The sequence below is a fragment of the Typopeltis vanoorti genome, chromosome 19 (assembly GCF_054136105.1).
Source record: "Typopeltis vanoorti isolate ZY-2024b chromosome 19, IOZ_Tvanoo_1.0, whole genome shotgun sequence".
Taxonomy (NCBI): Eukaryota; Metazoa; Arthropoda; class Arachnida; order Uropygi; family Thelyphonidae; genus Typopeltis; species Typopeltis vanoorti.
The window spans coordinates 55,477,265-55,498,663 of NC_143567.1; the positions used below are offsets into that span (position 1 = coordinate 55,477,265).

General features: G+C 35.9%; 1 protein-coding gene across 1 annotated transcript in view; it reads right to left on the minus strand.

The window, feature by feature from the left end:
- Window positions 1-21,399, minus strand: part of LOC150096137 (ribosomal protein S6 kinase 2 beta-like) — a 335,208-nt gene that overhangs the window by 95,572 nt on the left and 218,237 nt on the right. The gene's annotated exons all lie outside the window — the stretch shown is intronic.

Consider the following 21,399-nt stretch of genomic DNA (forward strand, 5'->3'; position numbering starts at 1 on the left):
GGGAAGGGAGAGGTTAATCCCCCATAAAAAAGCCCAAAAAAGTGACTTGATCATATTTGAAATGTTAACAGTGAAGCAAAGACTTGCAACATGGTTTTATCTACTTTCTTCTTTTTGTCTCCTTTTTAACCCTTTTTATAGCCACTTCTGGCTATAGGTTTCTCCCAATTCTCTCCATCTGTTTCTATTCTGAGCTTGTTGGTGATAAAGAGTTCCAATTGTTTTTCTTGTATCATCTGACAATCTTCTTTCAGGTCTTCCACAGCTGATCTTTTACCTTCATATGGCCACCACTCCAGTAAAAATTTTGTCCATCTATTTGAGTCTTGCAATGTGTCCCACCCATTTCCATTTCTTTTGAAGTATGTTTTCTCCAATATCTAAAAATTTTGTTTTAGCTCTTATTTCTTCATTTCTGATTTTATCTCCGAGTATTATGTTCAGCAGACATCTTTCCATTCTTCTTTCTTTTTTTTTTTTTTTTTTGTCATTTTATCCAATATTTCTTTTTTGATTGGCCAGGTTTCAGCTCCATATATCATAACAGGCAATACACATTAGTTGAACAATCTTGATCTATGTTAAAGATACCAAGCAATTTTATAAGCTAGGTTTTTTAATCCTTTTTCCCAAGTAAGTAAACAGACAAGTGAGTCAAGTTTGCGGCTGCACGTAGTGCAACACTATGTGCAGCCATAAAAAAAAACTTAGCTTATAAAATTGCTTGGTATGTTTAACATAATATATACCCAAGGTAAAAATACTTTCTACATAAATCTTGATCTATTCTCAGGTTTTATTTTGTTGTTTAAAATTCTGTTTAATTTTCCAAAAGCTGCCCATTCCATTCCTATTCTTTTCACTTCTTCCATGACTCCTTGTTTCTTCAGTGTTAACAATTTTCCTAAGTATACATACTCATCTATTATTTCAATTTTCTTTGTTTACCTTAATAATGTGTCTTTCATCGTATCCTGTTCAGTTTGTCATATTTTGGTTTTCTCTGAACTAACATCTAATCCAATTTCTACTGATTTAGTTATTAGATCTTAAATTTTTTGCAATAATAAGAATATCATCAGCAAATCTTTATCTACCTCACTACTAATAAATTCAGTTAAATTGATGACCATGAATTCAGTTCAGATGATTAAGCCACAATCATAAAAATGTGAAATATTATTATTACACAGTAATTATTCTATAACAAAAACAGATATCACAACAACTTTCATACAAAACTTTCTTACTCCCACACAGTTCACTCGACATCAAACATACAGGAGAATCATCAAGTCTATGTCATCTCTTCCTTAATGTGTCAGGATTAATGGCCTATCAGGGTCCAAATAAACTTGGCTCCTGTCTGTCAACAGTGTGTATTCTCTGTTTGCTATGAAAGATACAAAAACCCTCCACCACCACATGGAATCACTAACTCACTTTCAGATGAAAATATTCTTTGAATCATAATTCAAAGAAGGTTCAATTAAGGAAGAACATCTGGTAAAAAATTTTGAAAGTTTATTTACATTTATCATCTATAATTTTTATTAAAAACTTAAAATGTATTAGTATTAAACTTATACTATATGCATTTACTAAAATTAAACTGTGCGCTATAAAATTCTGTTTGACATCAAAAATTTATTATTTTCTTATCTTATATTATATAAGATTTAATTGCTAGCTTGGCTGCTCAAAAATATAGCAATATGCAACATTTGAACCTCAGTCAAATGTTGCATGTTGCTATATTTTTGAGCAGCCAAGCTAGTAATTAAATCTTATATCAGATAAAGGAAAATTTGATTTCTAAAGGAATCATCTGCTTTCCTTTTTCATATATGAAAATTAGTACTACAGGCACATAAATAATTAGGAATCAAAATTTCCTTTTGAAATCTTTCTATTCAAGCATAAAAGCTGATAAAAAAAAAAATACATTAATGCTGACAGGTTTAAGCAATCTGGTAGATCCAACCACCCCTATGGGGTGGGGGGAAGTCAGAGCTCTTCTCTTTAAGGTAAGATTTAAGGTCAGGTAAGAGCTACCAGATTGCTTAAACCTATCAGTATTAGTGTAATTTTTTCTTTTTTTGGCAGGAAGGGGAGTGAGGAACCTTTATGAACTCTTAATAAACAGAAAGAACCTCATCGCAATTAACTGATAATAACTACCCTCTATTCAAGGTAATATAGCACATTTCACATTTAGGGCTTTAATAATTTTTGCTGCCAGTTAGAAAAATATTTAATATTTAGTCAATAATGGTAGATGATTTTCATCATGTAGATGAGGCTGCCACCTTGCTTAATAGGTCAGAAGCACCTTGAAAAAATTTCATGCTTACTCTCTAAATTAACATATCTGGATTACGTAATCCTTAGCCATGCCACAGTACTAAATGTAAGTCTCATGCAAAAGCTTAGACAACGATCATCACTCATACTGGTATTTTTGAGAGGAGATGATAATGTAATAATTGCAATAACTATAATAATTAAATTATTTTCATTATTCACAATCTGTGTTTTTAAATCTTAAAAAGTGGCTGTCCTGTCGAGTATTTAGGCTTAGGGGCTGGTTTTACATTCATGTTGCACTTTAATAGCATATTTTACAGCACAAATAGAAATAATTAAGCCACAGGTTTAATTATTTCACTATTTCATCTCAGTAACAGAAACATCATCAGGAATGCAATGTTAAAATTGTAATAACACACAAATAATAAGTGAAAGAAATGGGATAGAATCAATAAAGACTAAAGTCCTCTGTGGGGACACCCTCTATGGGTACTGTCGGCTAGCCTTAGATGTTGGGTGACCTAAGAATTAAAGTTTTTCCAATTTTTGGGAAGCTTAATACAACCATATCTATTAAGATTAGGCTGGTTTTTTAAGTCTGCTGCAGAATGTAAACAGTTTGTATTTTAAAGTCTTTCAAAGTTTGCATTTGTTATGATGGAGCATGGTAATTTTCTTTCATCTGATTCTGTATCAGGTATCCAAGGCATGGTCTGCTAGATCTGACTGACCATAGTTGTGGAAGTATTTTTCGTGTTCTTCTAGGCAGATGTTAGCAGATCTCCCAGTCTGACCATATGATAATTTGCAATAACAAGGAAACTTGTAAACACCTGGTATAGAGAGGGGGAGAAAGAGAATTCTTAGGAAAGCAGAGAAGAGAAGCCATCTTCAAATGAGGTTTGAAAGCAGTATAGAGATTATATTTCTTCAAATTTCTGGCTATTTTTTTTTTAACTGCCCCAGTTAAAGCGAATAGTAATGGCATTGCTGTAGTCTTTATGTTCAGAGGGATATGAGGACGTGGAAATGACAGATAATTTGTAGTTGGTATTGTAACTATTGGATGGTTTAACGAATAAAGGCAAGTTCTGATGTAAGGGAAGTGTGGGTGGAACAGAGGTTACACACAAGGGTTTTGATGTCAAGAAGGGGGGGGGGATGGTAGGAAAATCTAGCTGTGTGGGTGGGTTTTCTATAAACTGAGAAAGAAAAGATACCATTGGACAAATGTGTGATTAAAGCATCTAAAAAGCAAGCTTTTTTTTTTCTTTTTCTTTTTTTTTTCTTTTCAATAGTGAACTGGATTCTGGGGTGTTTACTGTTGAGGTAGAAGAAAAGAGTAATGTGTCTAAGTCATATTGCCAAACAAAGAACACATCAATATATATCTTAACCAAACAGAAGGTTTGAGATTGGATGTATATCAAGAGGATTTTTTCCAAAAGGCTCCATATAGAAATTGGCCAGTGAGGACAAGGGAGAACCCATAGAAGTACGTCCTATCTGTTTACATAAGTTGCTCTTCCAGGAGAAGTAACCAGTATGTTTTGCAATTTGTATATCTAGGGAGGGAGGACTAAAAGGTTTAAGTTTTTTAACAACTACAGGAGGCCAAGATGCGACATTTTTTAAAGCTTTTTAATGTTTTTTTTTCCCCCCTTTTCTGAGACTTAGTAGGTTCGTAATCCATTTTCTATTCTAATCACTGGAAATGAAAACAACAGTATCATCACCTTTGTCAATTTTAGTAATAATTATGTTGTTATCTTTGCAGAGTTCATGTAAAGCATGGAACTGGACATCAGAGATTTCTTTTTAGTGGTGACATTTGTGATAAGATGTTAACTATGTCAAGTCTAATAATGTTGACATTAGGAAGTAAGTTACACACACACCACACTCTATATGTGATATGATTTCTTAACTAGGAACTTAACAAGGTGCTACTGCAAAGCCATGACCAATGCTAAGCACACTAACAGATGCTTCATCGAGTCTTTTTGATAACAGGTTGACAACTTGTAGCAGCTGACTTTGTGGTAGAGAACAACTGCAGATATTATTAAATTTTTTTTAATATGTTTACCCTTTATCTTCTGAAATTCTTTACATGTAGGTTTCTCTGAAATATCAGATACCTTACGATCAGATAGAAGAAAACTACCATGCTTCATTGCAGCAAATACAAACTTGGAAGACTCTTTTTGGAATCTGCAGCAGACTCAAAAAACCAGGCTAATCTTAATAAATATGGGTGTACTAAAGTTCCCAAAATTTGGGAAACTTTAATTCTCAGGCTTCCTGCCCAACATAGAAGGCTAGTCAACAGACAGCACTCATAGAGAGTGCCCTTTCATAATCTTTATTCTATCATTTCTTCTGCTTATTGTTTCTTGAATATTTTTGTATTATTACAATTTCAACATTGTATTCCTGATGATGTCTGTGTGACTGACACAAAATACTGAAATCAATTAAACTTGAGGTTTAATTATTTCTCTTTGTGCTGTAAATTATTGTATTAAAGTGCAACATGAAAGCTGCCCTGTCAGTCTGATCATAATAGGCAAGTTACAGCTGTGGGAGATTGGAAAAAACATAGATGAGCTAAGGAATATAAGCTAACTTACTTCAGACTACAAGAATAACTTACTTCAGAGAAGTAAATATAAATATGAAAGACACTTGAATGTCTTGAAAAACATTCAGAACTGAGGTTCTGAATGCGTCCATGGTAGGATCACAATAAGAAAGCCCTATATTATCTAAACCAACATGCAGCATCATCTTCAGTAGTGCGAAGAGCATGTACAGTGGGATGTGGAGGCTTGGAAAGTTGTTATGGAGCAACAAATCATGCTACCTTCTACTGAGCAGATGGACAGGTGTGCGTATGGTGGATGCCTGGTGAACATCTATTACCAAAGTGCGTAACCCCAACTATAAAATTCAGAGGTGGTGGTGTGATGGTGTGGTTCCGTTTTTCCTGGTTTGGCACCTCTGTTTGTGGTGCCATGAACAGAGGTGTTATCTGAACATTCTAGACAATAAAATGCTTCCTACTATGGAACTGACCATTGTCTCTTTCAGTAAGGCAATGCACCATGTTATAAGGCTTCTGCTGTAACAGTATAATTTGTAGACATGAACATTGTCACACTTGTCTGGCCTCCACATAGCCCTGATCTCAACCTTATTAAACATCTGTGGGATGAACTGGAGTATTGGGTGATGTCAAGGGACATCCACCCCACGACAGTCCAAGACCTCGTTACATGCCTGCAGGAAGAATGGCCCAAAATTCCAACTGATTGCTATCGTATATGTGAAAGTATGCTCGTAGGATTGCTGCAGCGAAAGGAGGTCCTATCCACCTATCTTATTAAGATGGGCAGAATGGCTTTTTGTTCTTCACACTATGGTTTCCATTGTCTTCTTTCCAAGCAGTGTTTGTATATGATCTAAATACAGTGGAAGATATTTTCTGTAGAAATTTAATGACCAAAAAACATTTAGTGAGTGATAAAATATGCCTGAGCATATAGAGCTCAGATGGTTTATGAATACAGCTAAAATAATGACTGTGCTTGTTGGTAAAATGATTGCAGTCGATTAAAATATGACTGATGGTTAGTCCAGTATAAGAGAACTCATGCACAGACATGTCATTATCCTTCAAAGGAAGGAGTGTGTGTGTGTCAGATGCCTATGACCTATGAGAAGCCGAGAAAAAATAACCTCTTCACCTGTGCAGGGTACTGTCAAATTTCATTTCATGCTTAGCTTGATAGAGCTTATTATTGGTCTCTCTATTCCATGATGTCTGACACTAGAATAAAAGTTGTTGCCTAATAGTCTACCAGGAGTCAGTGTATGGGACAGGCAGATTATGGAAGCTTAAGAAACAAGCTGACGTACAACATTTGCAGTTGCATTTTCCTTCATTCCAGTATAGCTTGAAATCCAACAAAAGTGTACATCCAGGTGTGGCTTTCTAAACTGAGAGAGAAAAAACATTGGATTTGTGGAGAGCCTTGGGTGTTTCTGTACTTACATTTTATTGTCTGTAGAGAACTTCATGAATCTCAGGGTATGAAACTTTGGTAGTGATGCAGTCTTATGTATTTTATACCATACAGCCCAGCTGTAAAGTTCTTACATTCTAGTGGGATCTGAACAGATATTGTAATAGCTTGAAAAACAGAAGACTGAGATCAACTAATGATCTAGTGCCTCTGATTTTGAATCATTTGTGTATGTAGAAAATTGTACAGGTGAAAAATTTGAGTATTCAATTCTATGAGCTTGAAAGAGCTGCTGATAAACAACAGGAAATGTGGAAAATTTGGGAAGTCTGCACAAGGAAAAGCTACACAGTGGGATGCATGCAAACATGGCATGGTGGAAGTGTGTTTAGTGACATCTGAGCTATGTTGTCTATCTCAATGTGTATAACTTGTAAGAGATCTTTCATTTGCAAACCAAACTACTGCATGTCAGTGTGATGAATCTTGTAAAGATTCTTCCACCATAGACAAAAATCAATTGGCCAAGTGTGATGATTTGGCAGGAATTTTATTTTTATAGCATATAATACAGACAGCTGTTGATGTCAAAGTGACAAAGGTAGTTCATTTGCCTTGACATGCAGACTAGAGATGAATGAAGTTAGAAATGTTTCAGTTGTATTCTTATGGCTTGATGGTGAACAGGCTCTAGCATTATAGAAAATTTACTCTGGCAGAAACATAGACTTGTAACCCATAATCACATTTTGATCTTATAAGTGCACAAACAGACTGAGCAAGAACATCAGTTTGCACCCCAAGAGGCAGAAGATAGGATGTTCACTGCTTTATGGCACTTGTCTCATAACTGATGTATGTGAGGAAGAAAACAATTTGTGTCAGATATGAGTCCTAAGAACTCAGCATCTGGTGTAACTGGGATTAATGCTTGTCCTAGTCCAAGTTTTGGGTCAGGATGAATACCTCATCTGCAGCAAAAATGAACAACTATCTCTGCTGTGCTGTGAAAATCTAAGCCCATCTGCAAATGCCCATTTTGAATGATGTTTAATGGTTTGCCACAACTGCCTGTCTATATCTTCCCCATGTTAGATGAATCACAAAGGATGGTAGAGTCACCAGACAGGGGGCATTACTTATGGCTGGAGGAAGTTTGGTTATCAAGTTAACCTCGATTGCAAAAAAACATGACAATCACAAGAAAAACATGACACTTATCTCTCTTGACTGCTGTACATCAAAGAAGAGGGAGAAGATTGTTGATAAAAAGATTTCCTTTTGAGACTGAAAGTGTGTATGACTTTCAGTATTCCAAATCTCCAAGCATTGTTATATGCTTTTCCCCAGATCAAAAAAGACTGATGCTAAGCACTTGCATTTCAAGAAGGCATCTGTAATAGATACTTCCAACTGGACCAGATGATTAGTTGGATGATATTTACAGAAGGCAGATTGTGTTCTGAAAAAAAAAAAAAAAAAAAAAAAAAAAAGGAGGAGGAGAAGGCAACAATTGCCTTTTGCCAGATATCCATAAATATGTTCACAGAAAATTTGACTGTAAAGGTGCAATGCTTGATACACAGATGTAACAAAAATTGTACAATCCAACAGCAGTTGGACAACATTTAAGGAAAGCAGATTTCATTTCATTTCATTTCTTTCATGAATGGCCTGTCCTGTTCTTTAGTATCACCCATGTCTTACTTGGCTTTTGTTGTTTTTCTGTTTTTTATTTTTCAACAAGGAACTCGGGGATGGGGGGGGGGAGATAAGAATGCTGCTGATGTTTTAGCAAAAAATCTCCTTGAGTATGTTGGCAAGTGCTGTTGGGTAGCTGCTGTGCATCTATCATTCTAAGGTGAAGAATTTGTGAGTATCTGCCTTTCATTTTCTAGATTTTGTCAGACTTCTTACTGTTGCTCAGGTGTCTTACTCAGGCTCAAGCATATTTAAAAGCATTCAGGCTTGTTGTTGTGGGGTATCTGCAAAAAATACTCTAAGCTTTCATCTGGGCTTCTTTGTCTACTGAGCAATCTTCACCAACTTAGGAAAACATGGAAACTGACTAGATGTTTTAGGAATTGCAATCATGGCAGCTTGTATGACAAACAGGAATCACTGATAGGAGAGGAGCTGACCATTACAGAATTGAATTCTACTAAACTAAGACCAGTCAGACAGTCAAGTTGGTTAAATTTTCTACTGTGATTAACCATGCAGAAAATTGATATTATGGGAAAGTAATGGCTCCCAAATAGGTTGTCATCAGTTTCCCACATAAACAACAGTGGAAAAAGGGAAGGTGAGCAGAAAATTAAGTTCGCAGCAGTGAACGTTTTTTGCAAGCATATTAAAAGAAGTGTAGTTTCCTGTGTTTCAGAGGGAGAGATCATTGTTGTTGACCTACTCTTCCTCTGATGTTTATGTGGGCATGATCTCACAGAGTGTTGTGTCTATTTAAATTCTCCCATTTAAAGTAAGAGAGATGGTAACTGCAATATGTCATCAAGGTCATCTTGAGAAATATTTTGTGGCAGGAGGAAGGCAGATGCATTTATTTAGTATTTGGTAAATACAGTACAATATACAGAATAAAAAACATATGAACATGAATATAATATAAAAACTTAAACATGCAATTGAAGTTTTTATAGTGCTCATTGTGCAGCTTGGAGAAAATGAGACCACTCATCTTGATAATTAATACAGACTGCATTCAGTGGTGATGTGATGAATTGTTTGTTTAGGAGCACCACAGCCACAATGAAGAGAAAGGCATTTTCCCATTTAAATAACACCTTTTTCCTTAATGCAGCTGTGGCACTCCTAAACAAACAATTCATCACATCACCACTAAATGAAAAGTATGCATGCTCATCAAGGTGAATGGTCTGATTTTCTCCAGGCTGCATCATGAGCACTAGAATAGATCAGAAACTTATTCTGCACATATTCTATGGTCCGTATGAATCCTATTCAAAGTCACCCATGTCATACAGAGAAGTTCAAGAACAGAAGACTGGTTACTAATACCACAAAACTACATTTGTAGCTGAGCATCATCAGTGTTTGTATCCTACCATCTTGTCCATTCTTTTTTGGAGGTGAAATTATTTATACTAAGTTTTCGTTTTCATATATTCATGGACTTCTAGATTTTAATTGACTGATGCTCATTTCTAGAATGTCCTGGTGCACAGGGTGAAGATATCTTCTTGTACTCTCGAAAGTAAACATCAGCTCCCTGAAGGTGTGGAGGCAAGATGTTGCTCAAGGTCGGAAACCAATAAGTGTTCATTCATCTGATTTTTTTTTTTTTTATGTTGAGCCCATACATGAGAGGCTGGTTAATCAACTTATAGTACATTAGTGCCATGTATGGGTAGCAGGTTGGGAAATGAGAAAACTTGTTTATATTTAATATAAAAGCCTGTATATATTGTATTCCTTGAGAAACACATAAGGGGAGTTTCATAAGATTGTTCCACAGTACAACAGTAGTAGGGATGAAGGAGGAGGAAAAGAAACTTGTTCTGTGGGTTTCAAGCTGTACTGTGAAGGGATGTTGGGCAGCAGCTGCAAGAACACTTGCAGTTGCTGCCCTCAAGAATACTGCTCTCACTCAAATGTGAGAGCAGTATTCAATAGCTGGGTGGATTTGTGATTTGTATAAGGTTAACAGTTGTTCAGAGGTGAAGTAACATCTTGGGCAAAAGAGAAATCACAGTTTTTTTTTTAGAAGCTGAGGAGGCAATGGTTGTGATGTATTTATGCCAGGAGAGGTGGAGAGGCTTAATGTCAGGGCGACTCCAAGAAAAGAAATCTCATCTTGTCTGGGGATTTGAGTGTTGTCAAAGATAATAATGGAAGAAAATGGTTCTTTTTTTTGTGAGAAATAAGGCAAAATTGGGTTTTACTAGCACTGAAATTGACAAGGATATCTGAACTCCATTGGAGGATGGCTCGGAGATCGGAATTGAGGACAGTGGTGGTTGATGTTATGTGCATAGAGTAAAGTTTACAAATGAAAGGAAGGAGCGCACTGTGCTGTTATCTGAAAAACTGTGTATTGAGTTAAGAGGTGAAATAGGTGACTGATATATATATATATATAAAAGGAAGAGGGTTGATGAGAACCTTATGGAACCCTGGGATTAGTTGAATGATGAGAGGATAAGGAACCATCCACCTTCACACACACACACACACACACACAGTGTGCATCCAGACAAAAAGCTGGCACTCAAACTGCAGAAGTTCTGGGACAGACAAATTCCATGGAGAAGTTTGACGAATCTCAAGTGGTTGCACTTGATATCTACAAAGCTTTTGACTGGACAGCGAAGGAATCCATACTGGTAGTCTTTTATTAACTGGGTGCCTTCGAGATAGCGTAGGAGTTGGGAATTGATAGTTCTCTCTCCATTACTTTAGATAAGAATGGGGTGAATAAGTGAGATAGGGCAGTAGTCTGATGGCAGTGATTTGTCACCCTTCTTGGGAATTGGTTGAGCACAGGCCAATTTCCAGACTGTGGGAGAGACACCATTGAAGTAAGAGAGTATTTGTTTCAATAATGAACTATCGTGAGTAAGCATATTTCAAATAATTATAATACCAGATATAAACTCATGTAATATATTTTATTAGTGTAGAATTTTTGCCTTAGTATCATAGGCATCTTCAGTACAAGAAGATGGCAATTGAATATTTAATGGTAATTGAATAACAGACAGTTCCAAAAATGCCACTTAAGTAGCTAATGTAAGATAACTAAAAAAAGGTCAGTAAATTTCCTAACTTATTAAAAAAATTATATATTTAGACAAAATAAAGTTTGTGAAGATTAGCTGATTTAAAAAGTACTATCTCTCATGAAGGGGATAGACAGACCATCGGATCAGTTTAAGTTAGGAAAGTAAAGTTTCACGTTTCTTTATAAAGCTGTTTCATGAGAAGCTGACTTTTTTTTTTTCTTTTTTTTTTTTGAAGAACTCTTATCTTGTTCCAATGAACTCTATGTCTAGTGTTGATAGCATGCTCTGCAAGTCTAGACTGTTCAGGTATGGACTTGAATAGTCTGTACTTTTGGAAGATAACCAACATGCTCTGCATGTATACTATCACATGTAAATCCTTGAATAATAATAATAATAATTTAATTATAATGAAGGCTGACAAGGGTGTAAAATTCGATGCAGTAGAAATTTTCCTTTTTCTTGCATCAACTTTTACAGAGGTCGCAACTCATAAACAAACACTATATTGATGTTGTAAATAAGCTGTATTTAACCCCAAGGAATTAACATGCAAGAGTGTACAAAAACAGAAAATGTCTAAATTGTAAGGTTCAAGGGCAATGCCTTAGAAATCAGCATTGTATATAATGTAAGTGAATTTTAATGTGCTCAGAGTCTGCCTGATACCACCTTTAAGGTCAGTGGTAAAAGGGTGGTATACTTCTGAAGTAGTTCCGCCTTTTTGAAACATCGGGAAAAAAGTGCTCCAAGTCCAGCGGTTCGTCCAAGTGAGACGACAGTGATGACAGAACCTCTGCGTGGACGTCAAAACCTGAAACGGTTGGGAAGCCAAAGGAACCTAAGAAGGTACTAGGAATGGGTGCATAATAGAGTTAAAGAAAATATGCGAGTAAATTTCATTGTGTTTGATTATGATATGTGAAATTGACTGAGAATCCACGAGACATTTATTGTGTTTAACATAGGATCAGGACTGGAAAGTTAGTCTAAGAATAGTTTGTTCAAAAATATAGTTAGAGTTATTAGTTATGAATTATAGAGCATGATATTCCTTGAATTGAAATGGGCTGAGAGTTTTTTTTGAATGTTGATATATGTTGCATGATTCCATGCATTTTCTAAATGTTAAATTGCTGAAGTTTTAAGCTCAGAGCGAAGTTGAAAGAGAAACCTTTCCTATTGTATGATAATATATATTTGTAGTTTAGTTTTAATAAACATGTTTGTTTTGTTTACAAAGTGTGTCGCCTGATCTTTATGCAATGCACTGTTTCGAAATAAACACGAACCTGTGAGCGAAGGAATTTTATGTTAGCCAATTTCAGAGAGAACTCTAATGGAAGATTGCGCCACCAGTGCTCTCCTTGTGGTATTAAATCTAATACCACCAGGAGAGCACTGGTGGCGCAGTCGATAAATCTAAATAAATTTCCAGAGTTCTCCCAGTATTGGAAAAAATATTAATCCATAGAGTCAAGTTAATAAAGGATAGGAAGTTAAAGTTGTAAAGAATAAAGAGTAAATAAAGCAGTAGAGAGAAATTAAACAAGGGTAAAAATAGAGAAGATTAATAATAATAAATAAAATAAGAAGAGACACATATAGAGAAATATTACAATGGCATAGCCAATTACAAAAAACGCACACACCAGAAAATATTAAAATAAAGGCACATGCAATAAAATTACAAGGGAAAGGCTATTGTTGTTCAAGATAGAAAAGAACACGAGAGAAAAATGTCTCTATTACTTCGAGACTGTTCAACTTATAGGTCCCTGCTTACATCCTATCTCCTGTAGCCAATTGTGTAGACCACATATGGGCAACCCCACGGCCTGGATCTGGCCCTAATCTATTTCAGCAAAGTTTGTCTGATTCATGTTGGGAGAAAACATAGTGTGTTCTACTGACTCACATTAAGCTGACGTCATATGACTTGCGCAAAACACACTATGTTTTCTCCAACCAAGGTCTCTTTCTCACTTTGACTAGCGGCGTGTGTTAACGTGTTACAACGTGTCAGTTCGGTACTTGTGTTGGTGTTGTGCTTTGTTCAGTGCCTGCATTGATGTTATGTTCTGTTCGATGCCTGCGTTGATGTTGTGTTCTGTCCAGTGCCTGCAGTGTAGAAGACAGTTTTGTTTGACAGTTCTGAATATCACTTATAAATTTGGGACAATGTCAGGGGTTATTGCAAAAACAAAGAAAAGTAGATGCAGAGAATCGTCAATTTCAAGACAACTGGACGGAGGATTATTATTTTATTCTGAATAAAGGTTTGCCTGTATGTTTGCTGTGCAACAAATCCCTATCCGTCAAAAAGAATACAACTTGAAGAGACACTTTACTTCGAGATATACGGATCACCCAAAAATTGATGGATAACTATGAAAAGATGAAATACAGAAGTTGAAGAACTTGAATACCCAGCAGCAAATGTTCAACAAGCAAAGAACGCAGCACCACAGCAATGGCAAAGAAAGCTTTGTGGTAAACAAAAAAATCACTAAGCATTCTAAGTCATTTGAATGGCGAAGGAGAATGTATCAAAGAATGTCTGCTGGATGTTGCAAGTATGATATGTCCTGAAAAAAAAAAAAGACTTCGGGAATATTCGTTTGTCGAGACGTACTGTTGTCCGACGGATAGAAATTATGACTGATGATATCAAAAAAAGTTTAAAAGAGAAGATTGCTAGATTGGAAACATTTTCAATTGCTGTGGATGACAGCACTGATGCCTCCGATACAGCACAACTAGCAATATTAATTCGAGGAGTTGACACGGATTTCAACATCACAGAAGAATTATTGCCGCTTTGGCCATTAAAAGGAACAACTACCGATGAAGATATATTTGAAACAGTCAACACAGTCTTCGAGAGATTTGGGCTTAAATGGAGTTCACTATCTGGCATATGCACTGATGGAGCCCCTGCAATGGTTGGTGCAGAGAAGGGATTTATTGGAATAGTTCATGAAAGAGCAATAGAACTACAGATCCATCGGAAAAAATTTAACAAATTTTCTCTGCATTATCCATGAACAAAATCTGTGTGCAAAATCGATTAAATGCACAAATGTTATGGAAGTTGTAGTAGCCAGTATTAACTTTATTAAGTCTTGTGCACTTAATCACCACCAATTTAAGGAGTATTTGGCAGACCTATTTTCGGATTATGAAGATGTGTCTTATTATTGTGAAATGAGGTGGTTGAGTAAAGGTAAAATGTTAAAACGATTTTATGATCTGAGACAAGACATTGCAGATTTTATGGACATAAAAGGAAACACAATTAACCAAGTAAAAGATGATGAGTGGGTGTGTGATTTAGCATTCCTTGTAGATGTCACCGGATACCTAAATGAACTGAATCTTAAATTGCAAAAACAAGGACAAGTGGTTCATGAACTGCATGGACATGTCAAAGCTTTTTGTAATAAACTAAGATTGTTCGAAAGTCAGATAAGAGCTAAAAATTGTTATCATTTTCCTATCTAGCAACTCATAAAAATATCCCTTATAATTGTTATGGAGATGAACTGAAGGCACTAATAGAGCAATTTGATACAAGGATTGCTGACTTCAAAAACAAAGGCTCTATATTTGCTTGTCCGATGGATGCTGATGTAAATAATGTGCCAGAAAACTTACAGATGGAACTTATTAAGCTTCAAGCGGATTTAGTGCTAAAATCACAATTTAACAACATTGCCTTGACGGATTTTTATAAATTTTATTTGGTGGAAGAAAAATATACAAATTTACGTGCCTTTTCCAGAAAAATCATTTGTCTTTTCGGCAGCACATATATGTCTGAACAGTTTTTTTTCGAGGATGAAATACAATAAATCAAAAATTCTATGCGATTATCCTTAAGTAATATTATCGTGAATATTGATAGTCTCATAGTTGAAGTACAAGACCAATCTTCACATTAAATTGTTATGTCATTCATTATATTATAAAATTTATGAAGAGCTTTATACCAAAGCATTATATTATAAATAAATGAAATATGAAGTAGCAACTTGTTTTAATTCATTTAATATTAATTTATTTTATTTAATAATTTGGTCTGGCCCTTGACTCAGAGACAATGATAATTTGGCCCCCAAACTACGAAAGGTTGCCCATGTCTGGTGTAGACTGTTGAAAGCCAAACAGGTAAACAATATTGAGTTACAGAGAACATTCCCCAAGAGGATCCACAAAGTTTTTGAATGATCACATTAGAAGAAGTGATTTTAGATGTCGTATTCTCCAGATGTTTCTTGTAGGACAGCATGAGATCCAGTGTGACACCTAGATACTTGGAAAACTTGTTATATCATAATGCAGTAACATTTAAGGTGATTTGAAGTTCTCATTGTTCAGATGGAAGCAGGACACTTCAGTTTTATCTGCATTTGGGCATAGTCTCCATTTCTTAAAGTTCTCTAGAATTCCTATATTAGATGTTAGTTTCTTCCATATTTTTAAATGAAATGTGTGTCTAGCATAAGCAATGTCATCTGCATAGCAGAATTTTCTGGCCTGCACATCAGGGAGGTCTGAAATATACAGATTAAAAATATAGATTAAAAAAAAAAACGAAAAAGCTTAATTAAATGAAAAAATTTAATTAAGCTTTTTTTTAATTTTTTTTTACTTTTTCTGTTTACTAATTTCTTTTCCTAGAGTCAACTGACAATATCTATTGCTTAGCATATTGTTTACCAGGCAGATTGTAGTTAGACAGGAGATAACTTTAATAAGTTTATATATCAGACCATCCCTCAAAAACAGTATTATAAGCCACTATGAGAGTGATAAATATTGTAGCTGTTTTCAATTGTTTTTTGAAATCCTTCATCTATAGATGATGTCAAAGATAGGACTTGATCACAGCAGCTGCAGCTAAAACCAGCCTATTCGATAAGTATTTAATCCATGATGATGTGGTTAATTCTACTGAAAATAAGCAGCTTTTCCAGGAGTGAGTATGTGCAACAAGTAGTGCTATGGGTCTGTAGAAGCTCTGAGGTTAATCCTTGGTTAGACTAAATTATATATTTAGTTTAATCCTTTATACAAGTGTAAGCAAACAAAGTTTGTGCCTGAAGTATCTTCAGGACTGGAGCAACTCGTAGCAAAGGTAGATAAAGCTTCACATCACTTGCCTTAGTATCCCATAATGCAAAGCACATCTCCTTGTGGACATGTATAATGCTATGTGTTATGGGAAGGGTCACTATCCAGACCGGTTTCGACCTTTACTGAGGTCTCTTCAGTTGGAGCCAGACCCAGAGGTGATACCAAGGTTGAAGCAATGCAGAAGTCATGTTTACCTATAAATTGCCAAAAGGTGTACCACCTTATTATTAAATTACTCTGGATAAGAGAAAGATGTTGAAGTTTTTTCCACTTGGTTAGACTATAAATTATATATATTTAGTGTAATCCTTTATCCAAGTGTAAGCAAACAAAGTTTGCACCTGAAGTATCTTCAGAACTGGGGCAACTTGTAGCAAAGGTGGACAAAGCTCCACATCACTTGCCTTAGTGTCTCATAATGCAAAACATCTCCTTGCGGAGATCTATAATGCTATGCATTATGGGAAAGGTCACTACCCAGACCGTGGAAAAAACTTCCAACATCTTTCTCTAATCCAGAGTAATTTAATAATAAGGTGCGACACCTTTTGGCAACTCGTATAGGTAAACATGACTTCTGCATTGCTTCAACCTTGGTATCACCTCTGGGTCTGGCTCCCACTGAAGAGACCTCAATAAAGGTCAAAACCAGTAGTGATCCTTCCCATAATGCATAGCATTATACATGTCCGCAAGGAGATGTGTTTTGCATTATAGGATACTAAGGCAAGTGATGTGAAGCTTTGTCCACCTTTGCTATGAGTTGCCCTAGGCCTGAAAATACTTCAGATGCAAACTTTGTTTACGTACACTTGGATAAAGGATTAAACTAAATACAGCAATCCTTTGATATATGCGGCAAGAGTTTTGATTAACGTGCCTTTAAATTTACCACGCAAAATCATGCTCACGCCACGAGGCTAGCAGCCTCGTGGTCATCCAAATTCTCTTAATGATCTGTGTGAGAATATGAAAGTTTTATTTTTCCCACCAAATACAACATCATTGTTACAACCTATGGACATGGGAGTCATTGCAACTTTCAAAGCCTATTTTCTTAAAAAGACATTCTCAAAGGCAGTTGAAACAACAACGGGTGAAAATCACGCCACGAGGCTGGGAAAATCCCAAGAAAATTAAGCCACGAGGCTGAGTGCCAGCCGGTTACTTCGCTGCTAGCATTAAGAGTGGGTGCATTACAAGCTCCAGTTGTTCTGTTGTACGTATTTACAAATTACGTTCTTCGTAAATTTTACAGCCCATTGATCATGTCGAAGAATAAGAGCAGTCCACAACCGGATCATTAAGTGAAAAAAAGAAGAAGTCTATAATTAAAAGATTTCAACGTGGTTAAAGTAAAAGTAAGATCGAATGCGAATTTGGTTTTAACGAGTCTACAATACGGAGTATTTTATCCAAAGCTGATGAGCATTGCGAGCAAAGTAAAGTGGCATCTACATCTGCAAGTATGCAATGCGCACGCAACCGGAGTGCTATAATGGTTGAAAGAAGATCTGTTGATTATTTGGCTGGAAGACTGCAATCAAAAGAGAATTTCAATTAGTGCCTATAATATTATGGCCAAAGCTCTAAGCCTTTCAAGACTTAAAGAGACTAAATATAAAGAAGACAATTCAAAATTCGCAGCTAGCAAAGGCTGGCTTGAAAATTTTAAATCTAGAGCTGGACTAAAGAATGTGAAAATAACAGGTGAAGCTGCAAGTGCCGATGAAGATGCTGAATCCACATTTCCTGCTGAGCTGCAGAAGATTATCGAAGAAAATTATTACGATTACCACCAAATTTTCAATGTAGATGAAACTGGACTCTATTGGAAAAAATGCCATCTAGAACTTTTATATCAAAAAAAGAAGCACCGCAGCCTGGCTATAAAGTAACAAAAGATCGCTTAACTGTTATGCTTAGAGGGAATGCTAATGGAGATTTTAAATTGAAGCCATTGCTTGTCTAATGAACTCAGAACCCAAGGGCTTTAAAAGGATGTAATAAGAAATCTTTACCTGTAATTTGGCAGGCAAATCAGAAGGCTGGGGTTAACCAAAGTCTATTCGAAGATTGGTTTAAGTCTCATTTTTGCCCAGCAATTGAAACTTATTGCAAGAGAAATAACTTAGCTTTCAAAGCTCTTTTGCTTTAGACAACGTACCTGGTCAACCAAATTCCCTTAATGATCTGTGTGAGAATGTGAAAGTTTCATTTTTCCCACCAAATACGATCATTGCTACAACCCATGGACATGGCCGTCATTGCAACTTTCAAAGCCTATTTTCTTAAAAAGACATTCTCAAAGGCAGTAGAAACAGCAACAGGAGAAAATGCAATTACGCTCCACGATTTTGGAAAAAATGTAACATTAAACACGTGATTGAGAACATTTGTGACTTGTGGGAGCAAGTATCTTCTATTTGCATAAAAGCTGTTTGGAAAAACCTTCTGTCAGAATATGCTAATGACTTGGGTTGTTTTCAAAATCCTGTGAACAACGTGGTCAAAGAAATCTTTGCAATTTGTGAAGACCTTGGTTTTCATGGTGTTGATGCAGAAGATGTTAAAGAATTATTGGATTCAAATTCAAAAGATTTCAGTGAGAACGATCTTCTTGAAATTGAACAATGCACATATAAAGACAACGAACAAATGGAATGTGAAGATGAGGTTCCAAAGGAAATAACAGTCAAAGAACTGGATGGAATATTTTGCAGTTTAGAATCGCTTAAGCAGCAAGTAATAGATATGGATCAAGATGTTAATCGAAGAATGCTTGTTTGCTGAGGTCTGGAAAGTCATTTTGCTTATCATAGAATTTATGCCGATAAGAAAAAAACTAAAACTGTTCAAACGACTTTTTATAACTTCTTTTGATTAAAAAAATTGTAGTAACTAATGTAGGTACAAGTATTTATTAAACATTTACTTTGCATTCATTTTTTATCTTTCCTAAAAGCATACCATATGAAATGAACTATTAGTACAGTAATTGATCAGGGACGAATTGTACTTCTTATCATTAATTATTAGATTTGATTAATGCAGTAACATCGAGGGATTAATTAACCACGTTAATCGAGGGATACCCGTATATAATTTATAGATCTGGAAATATTTATGATATCATTGGTGTAATTTCAAGTTGTTTCTTGAATCCACTGGTAGTCTTACTCAGCTTGCATAAAAGGCTCTAGGCTTTTTTACTTGAGTGCTTGAAATCTAGGCTTCTAGTCTCCAGCCATCTTTCTCTTCCTGAAGTGTCCAAGCTATGGAGAAGGTCCTCAGAATCTCCACTCATAAAGAAATCATTGCATAGTAAGTCAGTATATTCAATTCCAGTCAGGGACATAATCCTTTTGATATCCTCCAGGGATGCATTTTTTGACTATTGATATAATTGCTTTGACAAAACGATCATAGGTTGTGTAAGTAGGAGGAATAAAGTGGATACATTTCTATAAGTCTCTGGTAAAGTTTTCATAACTGACTTTAAGAAAGTTTCATAGTGTGAGAAATGGATTTAATCAGAGGAATAGCAATGTCAATGTCCAGAATTACGTGCCTGAATTAGCTATGTGGAATATTTCCTAAGATTTTCCTTGTAGTTGGAAGAGGGTAATCTTGATATCTTGATTGTTGCAGGATACAAAGCTTAAGCCAGGGCTGTAATCTCTGTTCCAAGCAGCAGGCCTGAATGTTCCCTGATCGTTAGCACTGAAGATTAATTAGCGGCTATGTTCTTCAGCCCATTCAACTAAAGCAATGACACAATCAACTGTGGTATATTTCCAGCACTCATGATGGCTTTTAGAATCATCTGCATATATTGATGGGTGATCTGTGGTTAAAGGTACATGGTTCAGCTAGGGAGAGGCTGGAGGCGTGTACACATTGGTGATATTAATATCTTTCACCTTGACAGCATGGATGTCATTTTTCTATATTTGATTTCAAGAAGCGCACATGATTGACATCATTTCGAATATATGTTGCTAGTTCATACGGTTGGTGAAATGTTGCTCCAATGACATAGAAGCCTAGAATTATGTCCCTTCTTTAGAGTTCTTCCTCTGAATTTGCATGTGTTCACCCACCCTAAAAAAGCAGTACATTGATGCCCCTGTCAGAAAGAAATCTGGACAGATAATCTCAATTCACCCTGATAATAATCTTCAATATTTAATTGGAAAATTTGGACAGAATGTCCAAGCTTTTTAATCAGGTAGTCTTCAAACAGATGATACTCTTTAATCTCTTGATATTGCATGATTATAGCCAGGAGATCTTAGGATAGACTGGCAACCAGTTTTTGCTCTATCTCATTTAACATTGTGGCTTCATGCACCTCATAGGTGTAAAGAGCAGTAAGTCAAGGTCATTTAACATTACCCAGGACAATGAGGAAGTGAGTCAGAATTGCAACCTAGTCGATGCAACATGCTATAGTTCTGACCAAGAGGAGGAGGATAGCAACTGCTCTACATTAATATTAAGTGGAACTTGTTAGAAGAAAATGTGATTGCCCACAAGGATGGAGACTCCTCCATGGGCCAGTCCATCCCCCATCTTGTTTTTATAAATGATGGTAACATTTCATAATGATGGATCACCATTGGCTTCAGGTATGTTTCCTGCAAACAGAAACATACGTACTGATTTATTCATTCCTACAATTTCACTGTAGGAATGATGGTATCATCTGGGTTCCTATGTTAAGAGGTTTTGTTTTCATTAGTGTGGGATATTTTCTTTTTGAGAATTGTGGACAACAGTTTGCATCATTTCTTTTTCCGAAAAAATATCCAATCTGCTATCAAATTTGACTCCCTCTAGGACATTCAGTATATGAATTGTTTTATCTTCTTGTGTGTGCACATGTGCATGTGGGTGGGTAGGTGGGTGGGAAGTGAAGGTTTCCATACTACCTGTTGATTGGTCATCTATTAATGAGTCTGGAGGCATGTTTTGATCCTCTGCAATGCACATTCTCACCCCCACCCCATAAGAGGATTTTACCATTTTTAGTATGTCTTCAGAGGTGGATCCACATCAGTTTTTCTCTTTGATTTGCTCTAAGGAAAGATAGCAAGTCATATCATTCAGGGATGTTGTAATCGTGAGAAGGCAGGATTGACATGTGTCAATGTTCCTAC